At 42.6% G+C, this 17,649-nt stretch overlaps 1 protein-coding gene across 1 annotated transcript in view; it reads left to right on the forward strand.

Moving 5' to 3' along the window:
- The window catches only part of Adgrv1 (adhesion G protein-coupled receptor V1), a 518,174-nt gene that overhangs the window by 244,287 nt on the left and 256,238 nt on the right, over nucleotides 1–17,649 (forward strand). The gene's annotated exons all lie outside the window — the stretch shown is intronic.

Here is a 17,649-nt window from a genome sequence, read left to right on the forward strand (position 1 = left end):
ATATTTTGTGTTAAGAATTTATTGAACTTAAGATTTTCTTTAGTTGGTGAATCTATTTCTTCTAGTATACCTTCAATGCCTGATATTATCTTTTCCATCTCTTGTATTCTGTTGGTGATGCTTGCATGTGTAGTTCCTGATCATTTTCCCACCTTTTCTAATCCCAGCATTCCCTCAGACTGTGTTTATTTCTTGCCTCTATTTCAACTTTCAAGCTTTGCACTGTTTGAATTGTTTCTTGCAATTTTTGGTTTGTGTTTTCCTCCATTTCTTATTTTTATTTTTTTCCCTATTTCATTAAAGGACTTTCTCATTTCCTATTTTAGGGTCTCTATCATCTTTATGAAGTTGTTTTTAAGGTCGTTCCCTTCTGCTTCACCTGTGTTGGAATGTTCATGTCTTGCTGGTGTAGAGTCCCTAGACTCTGGTGGTGTCATATTGGCTTTTCTGTTGTTGAATGTGTTCTTGTATTGTCGTCTTACCTTCCTTTCTTCCAGTGGGTGCAGTTGGTGTCTCTTCCTCTCCTGGTGGGTGTGGGTCAAAGGCTCTCTTTTGGTGGGTACAAGCAGGTCCAATACTCTTATGGATCTTACGATGGGTGGAGGCAGGTGGGCGGAGGCGGGACTTGCACTGTGAGGTCTGTCACGCCTGCTTCTCGGCCTGTGTCCGAGAACGTGTGGAGGGTGTCGGGGATTGACAACACAGAGACTTGTTTAACGATATAAAGAAAACTTTAAATAGGCTCCAAAAAGGTTCAAGAAAACCTCCTAAGAAAAGCTCCCACCAGAGAAGCTTCTGCTCTCTCCTCTACCCTGGCTGGTTCTGCTCTGACACCAGAGGTGGATGTGTGTGGGTTTTTGAAGGTGCGGTTAGTCTTTAGACAAGGTCGAGGTCAGGGCGGTTTCCGTGGGAAGGCCTTTTTCAGGAACTTATTGTATCGTTTTTAGTAAACATGTTTTTACTAAACATTGTCTACAGCCGCCTACTCCCAGGCAGAAGGGGAAGTGGGTCTCTGCTCAAGGTCTGGTGTTCCCACAATTCACCCCTTTTTATTTTCAAATGAGGCACTCCTGGCTTAGGTCAAGTAGGGTCACCCTCCCTTTCCCGTCTTTGGGGGACCTTGAACCCCTGTCTTAGGTGGGAGGGGTCTTCCCCACAGGTTGCCCGTCGTCGGAGACACCCCAACCTTAAATCATCTGTAACCAACATTTATGGCTATCGGGATTGCCATGGGCTAAGCTAAGCAATACTTGGTTACGGATCTCTTGCCTCTGGAACAAGGCACGTTTGAGCTCGGCATAAAGCCAGAATGCCTACTGTCTCTGCCACCATTTCCAGGACCCCCATTGACATAGCGCCTCTCCATCACCGAACCCATCACCAGATCTGGGCCATAACATTTTACCAGCCTTCATCTGTTACAAGGGTAACATGTACGTGATTTACATTCTGTTACAAGGGTAACCCGCATGGGATTTACATTTACAATCGTTTCAAGATCTGCTCAGGAAAGCATTTAGAAAGTGTACTTGCACAGATACATTAGGTACAATCATTGATGTTACACATGTAGCATTATGAAAAATATGAACAATAGGCTTGTTGCACTATCCACAGAGCACCAATTTGTTCCTGTGGTGATGTAGTTTGTTGATTTAACGTCAGCTGATTATGGGACTTGAGTCAAAGTCTCCTTTTTGTCGCATTAGGACAAGTTGCATCTCTCTAGAAAAATACACTGGCCTAGTCGTGATTTCAGAAACAGGAACCATTAAGTCTGATATTTCAAGTGACCATGTCCTGTTCAATTACTGAAAAGAGGCTTTTGCCCCTCATCACAGTCCATACCAATGTCCAAATGTTTTAAATGGGTCCTTTTTTCTCTATTGGCTTCACGATGAAAACTCATGGGTCCGGAAGGTTGATGCAGCAGATCTGTTGAGAAACTGGAAATCTCGAACCGACTGTTTTCTTTCTTTCTTGGGCTCTAGATTCGATGACAGCAAGGGTCAGGAACACTGATTTAGGAGATCTCACTCAAACTGGCTTAGGTAGGCTCCCATGGTCTCAGGTCCAGTTTTTCTCTGCTCCATGCCGAAGCTTTTATTCTTTTCCTACAAGAAAACACAAACATGCCCTCGACCCCAAATTAGGGTCTTCTCCACTGTCTAGTGCATGGATGTCTCCATTTGACCTGAGCAATGGTTGCTCAAGTTCCATCATGCCAGAATCTGTCTGAAGCTCACTGGCATTCACATTATAAAATTTTTAAATGAGGAGTGTATTTTTTGATGAGTCATGTGGGGACTGGGGACATTATTTTCCCTTTTTTATTTTTTTAAAAAAATTTTTTTTTGAACTGTTGAAGCTGGACCATAATAGTAGAAGGCTTTGTCTACCCTCCTTGGTTGCCCCTTTTCTCTTTAATTTTTCTAGCCTCACAAGGAGCTGTAGGGAGGAGGAGTATCTGAGCAATCCATTCTCCTGCAGGGATGGCAACAACCCCACTGCCCACTGATGTCATTATTTTAATCTCCCCCTCACTATCCTGGTCTGTAACACCAGGGTGTACCTGGATGCCTCGAAGAATAGTACTGGACCGTCCCAAGAGTAGTCCGACCATGCCTGGGGGCAATGGCCCATGCACTGCAGTAGGGAGGGCCTGGATCCCCATTTCCGGTGTTAGGATTGCCCGGGCAGAGGGAGCGAGGTCCAATCCTGCACTCCCTGAGGTGGCTCTAAGGAGGTCTGAGATATGAAGGGGTTGCTCTAGGGGAGAAAATGAGTCCTGCCACTGCCCAGAGCAGGGGTCATTGCCCCGTACACATTGGTTTTGGGGCCCTGGGGCGGGGCCCTCCTCCCATTTCCCTGATTATTATTAGCAGGAAGGAAATTTCCCTCCCAGTCAGTTTTAGAGTAGCAGTTATTGGCCCAATGATATCCCCTTCGACAACGGGGGCATAAACCAGGTCTCTTGAGACCCGTAGTACTATTTTGAGGGCGTTCTCTACGGAAGTGTCCCTCTCTACCACAGCTGAAACATGTTTTTCTCCCTCCCAGGGTAGGTCTTTCTTTCCCCACTTGGGGCCGAATAGCAGCAGCTAACACTTGGCCCTGGATGAAGTTCCCATCAATGTCCCTACAGATCCGGATATAGTCATTTAGACTTTTATTGCGATAGAGGCGAAGGGCTTCCTTATAATATTTATTTGCATTTTCAAATGCCATCTGTTTTATGACTGGCATCTCAGGCCCAATGGCCCCAAATATTCTTTCTGCTACCTGACTGAGACGGTCTACGAAGTGTTGAAAAGTTTTGGAAGGTCCTTGAAGGACTTTGGACAGATGATCCCCTCCTTCCTTGGAAGGCAATGCTTGCCAATCCCCTTGGGCCGCTGTTGCCACTTGGGCATAGACTGCGATGTCATATTGCATTTAATCCATCCTCCAACTGAGGGTGATCTCTCAGGTTCCCCTTACTTTCCTGACCTTGGTGTCAGGCGAAGGCCTGGAGATTTAATCCGGTACCCCTAGCTTGGTACCTCTTTTTAACACATCCGCATAGCCTTACTGGCCAGCCTTTTAGATCTCTCAGTTCCCCTTTACTTTCCTGACCTCAGTGGATCAGGCGAAAGACTGGAGATTTTTTATTTTATTTCTTATTTTACCCTTTTTTTTCATTTCTTTTTTTTTTTTTTTTTGAGACTGGGTTTCTCTCTATCCTTTTGGAGGCTGTCCTGGAACTTGCTCTATAGACCAGGATGGCCTCATTCCTTTCTATCTCTGTCTCCCGAGTGTTGGGATTAAAGGCGTATGCCACCAACACCCGGCTCTCTGAATATCATAGCAAACACCCTCCCAATCTGGGACATTTAAGCCTTCCCCAGTGATGAACCTTGGGCTCCCTCGTTCAAATCATTTTAAAAAGCCTGCCATGGTTGTAGTCCCCTGTTCTTCAAGCAAGTTTTTTATGTGATACTGTAATTTAAACTTCCAGGGACTATTTCCCATTGTTTCTTTTCCTATTTTCCTCCATCTGTCCCTGGCTGGCAAAAGGGATGACCCCGTCCACTTACCTCGCTTTCACGATCTCAGTAGGACCTCCAATTGTCACGTCTGCTTCTCGGCCTGTGTCCGAGAACGTGTGGAGGGTGTCGGGGATTGACAACACAGAGACTTATTTAACGATGTAAAAGAAACTTTAAACACACTCCAAAAAGGTTCAAGAAAACCTCCTAAGAAAAGCTCCCACCAGAGAAGCTTCTGCTCTCTCCTCTACCCTGGCTGGTTCTGCTCTGACACCAGAGGTAGATGTGTGTGGGTTTTTAAAGGTGCGGTTAGTCTTAAACAAGGTCGAGGTCAGGGCAGTTTCTGTGGGAAGGCCTTTTTCAGGAACTTATTGTATCGTTTTTAGTAAACATGTTTTTACTAAACATTGTCTACAGTTGCCTACTCCCAGGCAGAAGGGAAAGTGGCTCTCTACTCAAGGTCTGGTGTTCCCACAAGGTCAGCCAACTTGGATGGTTTGATTTGCCTGGGGAAAGTTGACCTATCTGCAGTCCCCAGGCCAGGAGATCCCAAAGAAGGTGGAAGTTGGGCCTGAGACAGGGTCCACACTCACCTCTCCCCTTAGTGGGAATGGGACCATGGGATATGTTCTTAAATACCTATAAGTTATAGAGAGTAGCAGCTGTTTCCAAACGAAGAGGGGTGCATTGAATTGACAAGGCTGTTTGCATTACCTAGCGTCCATTCATAGCTGTCTGATCTTGTCTTCGCTTCCTGTATCTAACACAGTAGAGAACCTGCCTAATGTAATTTTAGAGTTTGCTTGCCTGTATTCTCCCCATTTTGGTGTTTTTTCGGCAGCAGCATTTATATAAGATTTAATTATAGCACCATATTGTTATACACATTTCTCCAGCATGCTGGCAGACAGATTTGCTCCTGTCTGGGGATGAGAAAGAGAGACCAGAATCTCTGTTGTAGAACATTGCCTACTGCTTCATTGGGCTTCACACTATTGCCTACTGCTTCATTGGGCTTCACACTATTGCCTACTGTTTACATTGGGCTTTACACTATTGTTTACTGCTTCACACTGGGCTTCACACTATTGTTTACTGCTTCACACTGGGCTTCACACTATTGTTTACTGCTTCACACTGGGCTTCACACTATTGCCTACTGCTTACATTGGGCTTCACACTATTGCCTACTGTTTACACTGGGCTTTACATTAGTGTCTACTGTTTACACTGGGCTTTACATTAGTGTCTACTGTTTACACTGGGCTTTACATTAGTGTCTACTGTTTACACTGGGCTTTACATTAGTGTCTACTGTTTACACTGGGCTTTACATTAGTGTCTACTGTTTACACTGGGCTTTACATTAGTGTCTACCGATTCACACTGGGCTTCACACTATTTCCTACTGTTTACTCTGGGATTCACACTGTTGCCTACTGTTTACTCTGGGCTTCACACTATTGCCTACTGTTTACACTGGGCTTTACATTAGTGTCTGCCGATTCACACTGGGCTGTACACTGATTTGGAAGGAAAGGATCAGTCAAATGCATACGTTTCCAAAATATTTTTTAGAATATACAAAACAATAAAGCATGAAAATTATGTATGGAATGACTTGTGGCATAAAACAACTAAAAAATATGTTTCAATAGTTTATTTTTTACCCAGGATAATGTTTTAGTTATTTCACATCAGCAGTCATACAGTATATATTGGTATAGTTTTCAGAGAACTATTGTCTTTTCAGCAATTTGAGTGACTACTTGGATTTTAAACATACTATCAAACTTAAAGTGAATGTTTTTTCTCACTTAGCTAGGCAAGAACTTTTTATAGATTTATTTTAATTTTAGCTCACTAAAGATCTGAACCAAGCCCTCTGCATATATGTGGCTGTGCGCTGAGTGGTTTTGCCTGCTCTTGGGACTCTTTTCCTCCTGGGACTCTTTTTCAGCCTCATTATGAGGGTTTTCAGCTCATCTTATTGTATCTTGTTTGGTTGCTGTCTCTTAGAGTCCTTCTTTTTCTGAAGGGAGGGGGAGGGGGTTGAATCTGAGGGCAATAGGAGGTATCAGGGAGGAGTAGAGGGAGGGGGAACTGTGGTCTGGATATGTCATGTAAAAGAAGAATCTATTTTCAATTTTTTAAAGCATTTCTCTTATTCTTAATTATTTGTGCGAATGTGGGGGAGATGTGATGTGAACAAAGGGTCCAGCACAGAGAAGAAGTTATGCATGCTGTGGAGCTGAATTTGTGGGCTGCGGTGAGTCAGCCAGCATGAGTGCTGTGGACAGAACTTGGTTCTCTGCAGGGGCAACGAGTGCTCTTAACTGCTGACCTATCTTTCCAGCTCCAAATCTAGGACTTCTCCAACTTTTAAGACTCTCCAAAGAGAGAAATGGAGATGTCTAGAGAGAGACTGCCTTCTACACATTCCAAATTTTGAAGGGTTTGTAGTACAAGGTGTAGAATTGCACTACTGCGGTCGTTGCAATTCCAGCCATAGTTCTCTCATCGATCCTCCATCCTTGTGGAGTAGGCATCATTAGAGCATAAGTTAACTGGAGAGAAACCAAAAAGCAAAGCAATTGTCCATGGCTATGGCGTGAAATGTCTCCAGTTACCCATAACAGTTGTAGTTGTGAATACGGGGTAGACAGGCATGCCAAGACCTTTCCTCTTCAGGACTTAGTTGGTTGTGGTATGTGTGTGTGAGAGAGAGGGGGGGGGGGAGGGAAGAAGGGAGGGAGGGAGAGAGAGAGTGGAGAGAGGAGAAAGAGAGAGAGAGAGACAGAGACAGAGAGACAGAGAGAGGAGAGAGAAGAGAGAAAGGGGGGGATGGATCTCCTTTAGCATACCTGCCCTGAACTTGCTGGATGGCTGAGGATGATCCTGAACCTCTGCTCTTCCTGTAGCATGCTAGAGATCAAAGACTTTTGTTTCCATGCTGGTTTATGGAAACTGCATTCTAGAAAAAACACAACCATCTGAACCATGCCTCATCCCCCTTGACTTCATTTTGGAGTAGTATAGAGCAATCTGTTTGTGAATCAGGCTGTCTGAAAAAAATGTGCTTAAGTTTGGTCATTCTCTGTTTTTAGAAACATATAGAATATTGTGTTACCAATTCACTATGTATTTATTATATCCAGAACTGGAGGAAGACACACAAGAATCAGTAGATTGTTCTTGTATTGATGTTTGAAAGGTAAGGAAGTAGGGAGGAGGAGACAGGAAAAAAGTCAATGTATATTTTTTGAAAAAAAAATAAGAAAGTCAAATGCTTTAGGCAGAGTGTCTTTCTAATACCTTGGAGTATCATTGACCATAATATGCCAGCAGGTGGCAGCAGAAGATTTTTTTTCTCCTGAAACAAGTCAGCGCTGGGAATAGGTAAAAACTAAAGGATACTTTGAAGGCTTTCTTTCGCTGAGCTCCAGTGTGTTTGCAGCATAGCAAATACACATTTTTGCGTTCCTGGCTTTGTCTTTTTGTCCCTTGTATTCAAAATTGGAGAGAATGCATGTGTAAGTGTCAGAAAGCTCCCATCTACCTGCCCTTGGCAACACACCCATCAGTTACTTATGTCTCCATCATTACATGGTAATGTGCCTACTATTAATATAGAAATTTGTGTTTCTCGGGATATCAGAAAGGATGTCGTTTCCTTCAGTGTCAAGTGGTGTTTTTCTCACTTATCTACAAGAGGATGATTAAAAGGCATGAGGCGCGGGGACGCGCACGTCCAGTGTGATGTGAGACTTGGCCAGCAGACGTTCATGGCATTGGCAGATATTCCTGGGAAAAAACATCTCGTTCTATCTTTGGAACTTTTATCTTAGAATCACATTGCCCTGCGTGCCCTGAGCAAGCTGGTGAGCAGCAGGACAAAGGGCACCTTTGCTGTGCAGGAATCTCAGGTCCAGGGTTGTATTGGGAAACGCAACTCCCCAAATCTAAAAAAAGAACAGAAAGATAGCACTGTGTTTACTCAGATTAATAAAGCCTGCCAACAGGGAAACATTTGATTTCTCTGTTTCTTTTTGCCTATTGGCTTCTCACCTCATCTTCTGAAGTGGAAAAACAAATCTGTCTAGAGAACCTTTATGTGAGGGAATATGGTTCCAAGTACCGTTGGACCTCTGGACTGACTCCTATGGGACTAGTTCAGAAGATGGACACGGCAGTGGTTTTTCATTTGGTTTATTTTTTGTCAGCCATTGGATGTGTGCATGGATTTTAGCTTTGTCTTTCTTCTCCTCATGAAGGCAGAAGAGGATTTGTGTTAATTCTGAGGACTTTTATTTAGAATGCAGCAAATGCTGAGCTGCTTCTTACTCTGCAACCCTTAGGAATGCGATTGTACAATGCCTGTTTCCCAGGAAGGATTCTGATTGAGATTGTACTACTGCTAACAGACTTTGCTTATGTCTTGCCTTATGTCATTTTAACCTTGAGTATCTAAGAGCCTTGAGACTCTTGGGGGACACTGACTGCATCTCTGTAGCCAAAGCCACTTGATCCCAGAACACTGGTTCCGTCTGGTAGGACAGGGCCTGATTCTTCCAAGCAACTTGACCTGTTGTGCTGAAACTGTTACCACAAGAAAGGCATCATGCAATTAGGGCCCCAAATGCTATGTCTAACTAGTAACTCTGTTTATTTGTCTGCCTACCAATCATCCAACTATGTATGTATGTATGTGTATGAATGTGTGTGTGTGTGTGTGTGTGTATTTCTATCATCATGCTCATGGCTGTCTGTTATCTGTCTTTCTGTCTATGTATGTTAGATCAATTGAAGCAGAGTGAGATGAAGGGTTAAAAGTAAAGTTGGTATTCCCTTAGCTAGAACTGTTGGTTACTCACTTATTAATATGACTTTTGTTGTCTTTGCTTTTGCTCCTAAAAAGAAAAAATGTTTTAAGAGTTTGCATGCTAGGATCAAAACTAGAACTTGCTTTGAATACTGGGAACTTGAGCTGTGCCAAAGGTTGTCATTCAGGGAACATTGTGACCCGCACGTTGTGCAGACATAAATGAATCAAGCATTTCCTAAACTGTAGAAAAAGCAGCCTGCTCAAGGTCAGATGCTGAGCCAGTGGTCAGAGGGCTGCCTCATCCTGTGGGTCACAGGCAGGGCCAGCCAGGAGTAGCCTACCAGTGCCTCTGCTTGTCTCTGCCGCTTCTGTCATCGTCATTATTACTGAATCTAAGATAGTAACATCTTCTCTGCACTAGAAAATTATCTTAAGAAAGCACATTAGCTTTTAATTTTATTGAAAAACAAGTAAAATGTCTTTAAAACTACTTGCAGCCATTTACCATTCCTTCATCTCTCGGGGAAGGTCTCTTATGTTACCTTGTTTTTCCTGTGCATGCATTTATGGCATGCTTGTGTGTACATGTGTGTTCTCATGAGGGTGTTTGTGTGTGCATGTGCACTTATGGCATGCTTGTGTGTACATGTGTGCTCTCATGTGGGCGTTTGTGTGTACACGAGGAGGACCAGCAATCTTTCTTGATTTCACATTATTTCTGGTTTCACATTATTCGGTGAGCAGGTCTCTTGGTCAAACCCAGTGCTCATTAACAGGGTTTGTCTTGTTACCCAGCTCACATCCTCTGGATATCCCTGTCTCCTCCTTCCATGGCTGCAATTATAGGCGACCCTCAAGACCAGAGCGTGTTTACATGGGTCTGGAGTGGGGACTCTAGTCTTGCTTGCATGGCTGCAATTATAGGCGACCCTCAAGACCAGAGCGTGTTTACATGGGTCTGGAGTGGGGACTCTAGTCTTGCTTGCATGGCTGCAATTATAGGCGACCCTCAAGACCAGAGCGTGTTTACATGGGTCTGGAGTGGGGACTCTAGTCTTGCTTCCATGGAGTCACCCGTCCGGCCACTTGCTTTACCTTTTTGTCTTATTATTGATATATAATTTTTGTTCATATCTGTGGGTGCAGTGTGAGTCAGTGCATGTATATAATTTGTAATAATTAGGAGGTGAGTGAGAGTCTCCTCTGCATAGCATTTCTATGTGTTGGGCTCTGCCAACTTGCCTTTATTAGTCTGACATGTGTGCAAAGTGTCTCAGACTGTTATTACACTGTGACTCTATGCATCACTAGAGCGAGCGGATCCCTCCCATTTTTCCTGAATCTTGGTACCTGTTTTGCAGTCTCTCTTAGTTTTCCTTTTCTACACCCCAGCCTCTTGTGGCCGTGCTTCTATTCTCTGTCTTTTGGCTGTTTTCTTTTTAGTTTTCTTTTCTGTTCCCTTTTAGTTTCATTTCTCTTTTTTCTGTCCAAGTCTAAAATGGATAATTCTCTAAGCAAACTCACATAGGACAGAATGAAGTTTTGACTTGGACCTTTCTCATAAGATTTCACACTTGGAGGAACCTGCTAGTTATTTGTTATAAAATAAACTACTGAACTAAGTATGGTGGCTCACACATGTAATCTCAACATTCCAAGAGCTGAGGCAGGAGGATTCCTGAAAGGTTAATTCCAGCCATTATTATTAGGCCGGGCCATAACATAAGACCCTGATGAATGCAGCCGAACAGTAGTAGCAAGCTGAAACTAGTTTCTTTCTCTGATTCTTTCCCCATTTTGAACAGCTGGCCTGGGCCCTGCCTTTTTGCACAAAAATTTTCAGAGATATTTAACTGTATTTTTCTTCATATAGGGTTGGGTTAGTAGACAAGACTAAATAGGAATACATATTTAAGTTTGGATTTGTTATGCTAATTATCTCTTAACCTAGCTATATGCAACTATTTGCCAAAAAACATTATCACTGGGTTTTCCTTTGACTTCAGTAGGGAAGACTGAAAGGTTTATTAACAGTTTAGAGTTTGGGGTTTTCAGTGTTTCCATTGTACATTCAAGTTGATAAATAAGATACTTCCTGTATTAGTGTGTTGGTGCAGTAAAGTAGATCCTATGAGGAGTCTTTGAGCTGTAGAATGCCTTTAGTTAGCACTGCCCTCCTGGGCTCAGGAGGTGCTAATCATCCCTACATCATATATTTGAAAGTGGCCTTGGGAAGGTTTCATGTCCTGCCTATACCATGCTGAGAATATTAAATAAAGGGGATTTCAATCAAAGTCTTTGCAGCTAGAAAACCCAGAATGTAGATGCCATGTTGTATGGAGTAGGTAAGGTCATTTATAGATAATAATTAGAACATAAAGAATATTTTGAAATCAAGAAATGAAAGGATTGCTCTATTGTGAGAGATCATTTCTCAAGGTCAACAAGAACCACGTCCCTGGAAACCTGTGAAAAGCATGTTAGGAGGTAAAGAAGATTGAAGAGGCCATCACAGCCAACACAGGAGAAACCTGACTGTGGGCGAGGAGAGAAGAGGGTCAGCAGCAACCTCTCCTCCTCTTCCTCCTCTTCCTCCTCCTCCCCCTTCTCCTCTCCCTCCTTCTCCTCCCTCCTCCTCTCTTTCCTCCTCTTCCCCCTCCTCCCCTTCCTCTTCCTCTAGAAGCTTTGATCCAAGATGCTCATCTGTCACCAGGGGCCAGCTCCACACTACCTCAATGATAGTTTCTAGACAAGAAGTGACCTGTAGAAATTCTGTGAAGGAGTTATGGAAATTAATGTTTTCTTCACTCCAGTGTTTTACTCAAATGATTTTATCGCTTGAATTTCTTAACAAAAATGTTCTAGCAAATCACTCCCTACTTATGTGCTAAGCCTAATGTCGCTGTAGCTAGGGGGAAATTAAAACTGTAGGAGTTCTCCCAGTTCTCAAGTCCAAATTTCTGTGACTGTGGTGGATGCTGGGGTGTCTCTCTGTGATTTTATTACTCATGAGGCAGAGGCAGGAGGATCTCTAGTTGGAGGTAGCCTTGGCTACATAATGAGACCCTGACTCAAAAAGACAAAAAACAAGAACACATTTTTATAATACTCTGACATTTTGGTTAATATTATTGGTTAATATTCTGTTCAGCTTTTGTAATGAAAACATTGTGTGTTTCAGAGGGTTATGATGCACGCACATTGAGTTTATCTTTGTGTTTATCTTGGGTATACATTTTCCTTCTTTACGTCAAGTCTGTCTTTCTCAGAATGCTTCAATAATAAAATCCAGTTCCCTTGTCTCAACAAGCTTTGAAAATTTAACTCAAAGAGACTGCTCTCACTAAATTGAAAACAAGTGGACACTGAAGTTATAAAAATAGTACCGTGGTCACACTACTGGGAAACTCAAACTTTCCCAAGCGCTGAAGCAGCAAAGCAACAGAAAGAGTGAGTAATACTCCAAGTGAGGCTGCAGTGACATTATCATGTTTGAAACGTGGCTTTTGTTACTAGGAAAGTTCATGAGGCAAATCCAGACTTTACCAGAAAATACCAGTTTGGAATCTTCTATTACAGCCTCAGAAACATAAACTATCCTTGACTTTTAAAAGCCTTCTTTTGATGTCTCTAACGAGACTAGAAACAAATGTTTTGTGAACTTTTAATGATAGCTTTAAAGGACTTTAAATAACAAATATGCAAGTGTCTGGGTTTGGGGATTACAAGGACACATGAGTAACATCCCTAAACTGGAAAGCCATCATTGGCAGAACAGTGGGTAAGCCTGTTTTGCAGAGCTGTGAGGGAGATAGATCGTGACTCTTGTTCAGTAGCCAGGAGATGAGACCTCAGGATGTCTGGATGGAAGCTGAGCCGAGGGGATTTATTGCTGACCCACCCACCTGCGTTTCCCTTTGGGGTACACCCGAAGGCACTGTGTGTCCTTTTGAGGAGCTAGCCTGTTTCTCTACCCTTGATGTTTTCTTTAATCAGATGCAACAACGGTAACAGCTTTGTAGCCTTGTCCCCTCTTTTCCTCCCTAATACTTCGGTATGTCTTGTTGTACTGGCCACAAGGCTTTCTTGTCGATCTCTATTGTATACCCTTAGACGTTGCTAGCAATTTTGTTCCTTTTCAATTTTGTATTTTTTTCCACCTAGTCAGAGTACCTTGCATGTGTTTGTGTCCTAATTGCTTTTGTTGAACTGTTTGAACTTTTAAAATTGGTAAGATATATGTAATAGTCCTCTCTATTAGAACATGTATGTGTGTATACTGTTATGTAGAATGGGCTTTATGCACATATATACATATTTGAAAGTTGAAGTAAACATGTATTTTTACAACCCAGAGACATAAACATTCAGTGTTGTGCAAAACTATGAAAAACCCAAAGTGTGTAATTCGTGTGATCTTTGTAGTACTCTGTGAGACAAAACCCTGAGGGAAGGTTTTTTTCTGTCCCTTTCTATGGAACAATTACAGGTTTTATAATCAGTCACTTGCTGCACTATGCCTGTAACCAGCGTTTTCTTTTAATTGATATGATCCGGTTCCCTTTTGTGACTCTTCTCAACCAGTAACCCTTACAGTCCTGGACTCTAGAATTCCATTTTACAAGCCCAGGAAACTGAGCTAGCCTGACTAGGAGGAGTAGTCTTTGCTCTACAAGGGAGAGTCCTGTGTTTACGTGGCTGTTACCTAGTGGGACTTTTAAGCTCCTGAGGGAAGAGACTGCTCCTCTATATATCACATACTATGCCGAAAGGTAAAACCCAAACTAGCAAGTTGTAAAAATAAAACAGCCTTTCCTATAGGCCCGCCACTCTGGCTGAGCCCACGCTTGTCAGTCTCCCAGGAACATATACTTTGTGTTCTGCCAGCAGGGAAGCTCTCGGTTGCAAGCACCATGTTTTGGTTCTGAGGGTGGATGTGGCTGCCAAACGGAAAAAGATTTGCAGGTTACATGTCAACAAGCAGGAGTGGTTTGGGCCAAGCTTCATCAGCAGATGAGAGCGTATGCAAATGATTTTAGGGGTTGTAGTTTGAGAAGGAAGAAATGTCATAGCTGTCCTAATCTTCTATTTGTTCTCAGGCCCTTCTAGTCAAAGTTGAGTGGAAGTAAACATTTGAGGATGGCTTTCTCAATTGTTGCCTATGGTGAAATGTTTTTGGAGTATGAAGTTCTTTTTAAAAGCACATATTTAAAGAGTTTAAACATAGTTGAGAACTAATTGAACTTTCTTTGTTCTTACAGAGTGTAGTCCAGTCATGTCTGTTTCTCCCAGTCTTCACTGTTTGAGAGTCAGCCGACTCATCTACTTTTAGAATAGCCTCTCAACTGTTCCATGTGTTTTCCTTCTGGTCTCTCTCCTTCTGCCCTTCCTCCTACATTCTGTGAGTGTGTGTTCCCGTGTGCGTTCGTGCCTGTATGTGCGTGCATGCATGAGTGCCTGTGTGCGTGCGTGTGTGCATGCATGCATGCGTGCGTACGTGTGTGTGTGTGTGTGTGTGTGTGTGTGTAAGCCTATGGAGAGTCTATTATCACTCTCCACCTTTTTGAAGCAGGGTGTCTCACTGAACCCAGAGCACACCAATTCAGCTAGACTAGAGAGCTGCAGGAATCCTCCTGTCTCTGCCTGCCAGCAAGAGGATCAAACTCAGAGCTTTAAGGTGATTCCTGGCGATCCACGCTGGGGTCCTTATATGCATGTGCAAGCACATTCCTGATTAATTCACCTTAGCTCTCCTCTGTTCCATCTTTGTAGACCTTCCCCTTCCCGGCTTCAGGCGGGATCTCTTTAGAGACGAAACCCACTGCAATCATTGTCCCTTCAGAGCTCCCCTATCCGCTCCTACTGTAATGACAGAAGAATCCCTGGCCTCCATTCCCACCAGGGTCACCTGTTGCCCTTTCTGGGGTCACACTTTCACCCAGTTCCATCTTGCCCCAGGTCCCAGAAAGGACCGAGTCCCAACTTCTGAGTTGTCCTCGACCCACAAGGCCACACGGCTGGTAACTTTTGTCATATCATATATGAAAGTCTAGTCTTTTTTCTGTTCCTGAATTGAATTCTGTATCCCTTCTTCCTCCCCACTTTCCATCCCCACAATATCAACTCCACTAGATCAAAAGGTGTTTGCCCCTTTTGCCGCCATGTTTCTAATGCCCACAAAAGCACGTTCAGACAGGCACATAATAAACTTTCACGTTGGCTGGTGAAAGAACTCAGGAGAACAGTGAGGTTAACGCATGTTGCATAATTTTCCTCAGCAATCTAAACTCTCCTGTCACCATTTTCTCAAGAACACCCGTACTTCCTCTACTCTCCATTCCTTAAAAGGGCAAATTAATAAACAGCTCTTTTTTCTTTAATTTTCATTAATTCATCTTTTTCATTTATCTTACATACCAACCACAGTTTCCCCTCCGTCCTTCCTCCCCTCCCCCATCTACTCCCATCCTCATCCACTTGTCTTTGTCATCTCTACTCATAACGGGCAGACCAAGTCCTCCTGTGGGTGTGAACAAAGTATGGGACGTAAATAAAACATTAAAAACGAAATTATTCTTACACTTAAATGCAGTGCTGTGATCTGTATTTAATGAACAAGCTGTATTGCACATTTTGAATTAAATGCATTTAATCCAAAGTTAGTTTTTTCAGAAAAAAGTTATAAAACAAAGTTAACATGCCAAGCAAGGCCCATGTATCTCACAATCTGACTATTGTGAATCTTTTTTTTTTTTTTTTGCTTATTTGTTTTGTTTTTTGAGACAAGGTTTTTCTGTATTGTTTTGGAGGCTGTCCTGGAACTCACAGAGATCCACCTGCCTCTGCCTCCTGAGTGCTGGGATTAAAGACATGCACCACCAACACCCGGCCTATTGTGAATCTTAATTGTGCTTTGTAACTTCTTTCCTTGTTGAAACACATTCTGAATTCTGAGTGGAAACCTCCAGGACATCACTGCTGTTCTCACAGTAGGTCTCTGCCCCATTCAGAAGCCCAGCCAGCAAAGGCCCAGGCCTGCAGCAGAGTGGGGAAGGGTGAGCTGGAGGGAGCATAGCTGGCCGAGACCAGCTTCTTGGGATCAGGTGGAGGCTGCTGCAGACAAACTAGGTAGCACATGTTAGTATTTCTGAATCTCAGTGGCATAGACAGTGCATGGAAACTTTGTTCCCGCAGCATCTTCAACAATCTCTTATTGATGCCCAGGTTTGAGGTGAGAGAATGACCTTGGCAACATATGGAAGACGTTTTCTTCCATAGCAATAAAAATTGTGTTTAGAACAGAAATTCATGATGGATATTCATTACCTATGTGTAATAGATGATTCTGAAAAATATCTAGAAAATGTATGTCATGCCAAAGTGATTAGTATAGCCACTAATGTAAGGAAGTAAGGAATCAGAGGTGCATTAGAGTTGGGGCTGAGATTAAACATCCCAATGTATATAGCATGTCTAGACGCCATGAGCAACCCTGTAATGTTGCTGTCTTATTTATACTTGTGAATTCCTTGATTTAGTGTGTCTAATGTCACTTTCTAAAGTCTTCTAGCCCATGAATAGCTGAAACCATTCTTTATTATGGCTGGGTTAATGATATAGGACAATCTTACGTTTCTACCACCCACCTGAAAATACTTAAAAATGTAAATATTTGCATTGAAGAAGTAAAATTTTATCCCTTGGAAGTACATGAAAATGGGAAGTGCTGAGTTTCTTTGCTACTTTGAATTTGCCTAGGGAAGTGATCAATAAGTGTTTATTTTAGAATGGCAACAATAGCATTAGCTATTACATAAGTTCAGGTGTATAGGCACCAACAGCATAGCATCTCCACAGATCTGTAGAGGCCAGTGCTGTAGAGACTGATCGCGGCCACTCGGACTAGCCAACTGCCAGAGATTTGACTTGGGTTGTTGCCATCATCGCAGCCCATAGACACTCATGAGGCTCCAGTGAAAATACCCCTTTACCCTAGATGAGGAGTGGGGTCAGGAGAATTTTGATAAAGATGAGAATGCTTAAGCTATATTGAAAGATGAGACGTCTTCATCTGGTAGAATCCATAATTAAAATTCAGACATTAATAAAGGCGGAGTTGTGGGGTGTGTCAGGGAGGATCAGTGATGCAGAGGGATTATTTTCACTTGGATTATGATCTGCATGGTTTGCAAGCACTCACTGATGGTTCAGCTAGTCAGAGTTGCCAAGGGAGGAATCTACCTCTGGTGCAGACTTGAATGGTCTCCATACCTGAGCAGAATTGATTTAAGGAGAGGAACAAAAAACAGGAAGTCCTTCCAGGTTTTCTTGGTGGGAGTTTGGGCCCTGAGGATATGTGTTAAATGTGTCAACTGATCTAAAAAGGCCAAAGTGCCTATCTTACACCACTTCTCCCAGATGCTTAAGAGCTTTTCTGTCAGGTATGAATAGGAAGACAGGTTTTTTTGTTTGTTTTTTGGTCTACTAGAAATTAAGCACTTATTGTACATTGAGATATATTTATTTATTTAGACAGTAATGACTTACAGTTCCCAAAAAACTCTTTGTTACTAGTTCCAGCGAAGAAATAGGAAAAAAAATCTGGTATCAGCTAAATATTTTTAAATGGTACTTAAAACTCATTCTACCAAAATCATGTGCTGTGGACCCACAAAAACATACATGTATGTTTGTAGCAACAATTACTGAAAAAAGAAGGCATGAATTTGAAAGAGAACAAGGAGAGGAATATGGGAAGGATTGGAGGGAATGGAAAATAAGAGAAATAATTTTAAA

Source organism: Mesocricetus auratus, unplaced genomic scaffold (genome assembly GCF_017639785.1).
Source record: "Mesocricetus auratus isolate SY011 unplaced genomic scaffold, BCM_Maur_2.0 Super-Scaffold_100020, whole genome shotgun sequence".
Classification (NCBI taxonomy): Eukaryota; Metazoa; Chordata; class Mammalia; order Rodentia; family Cricetidae; genus Mesocricetus; species Mesocricetus auratus.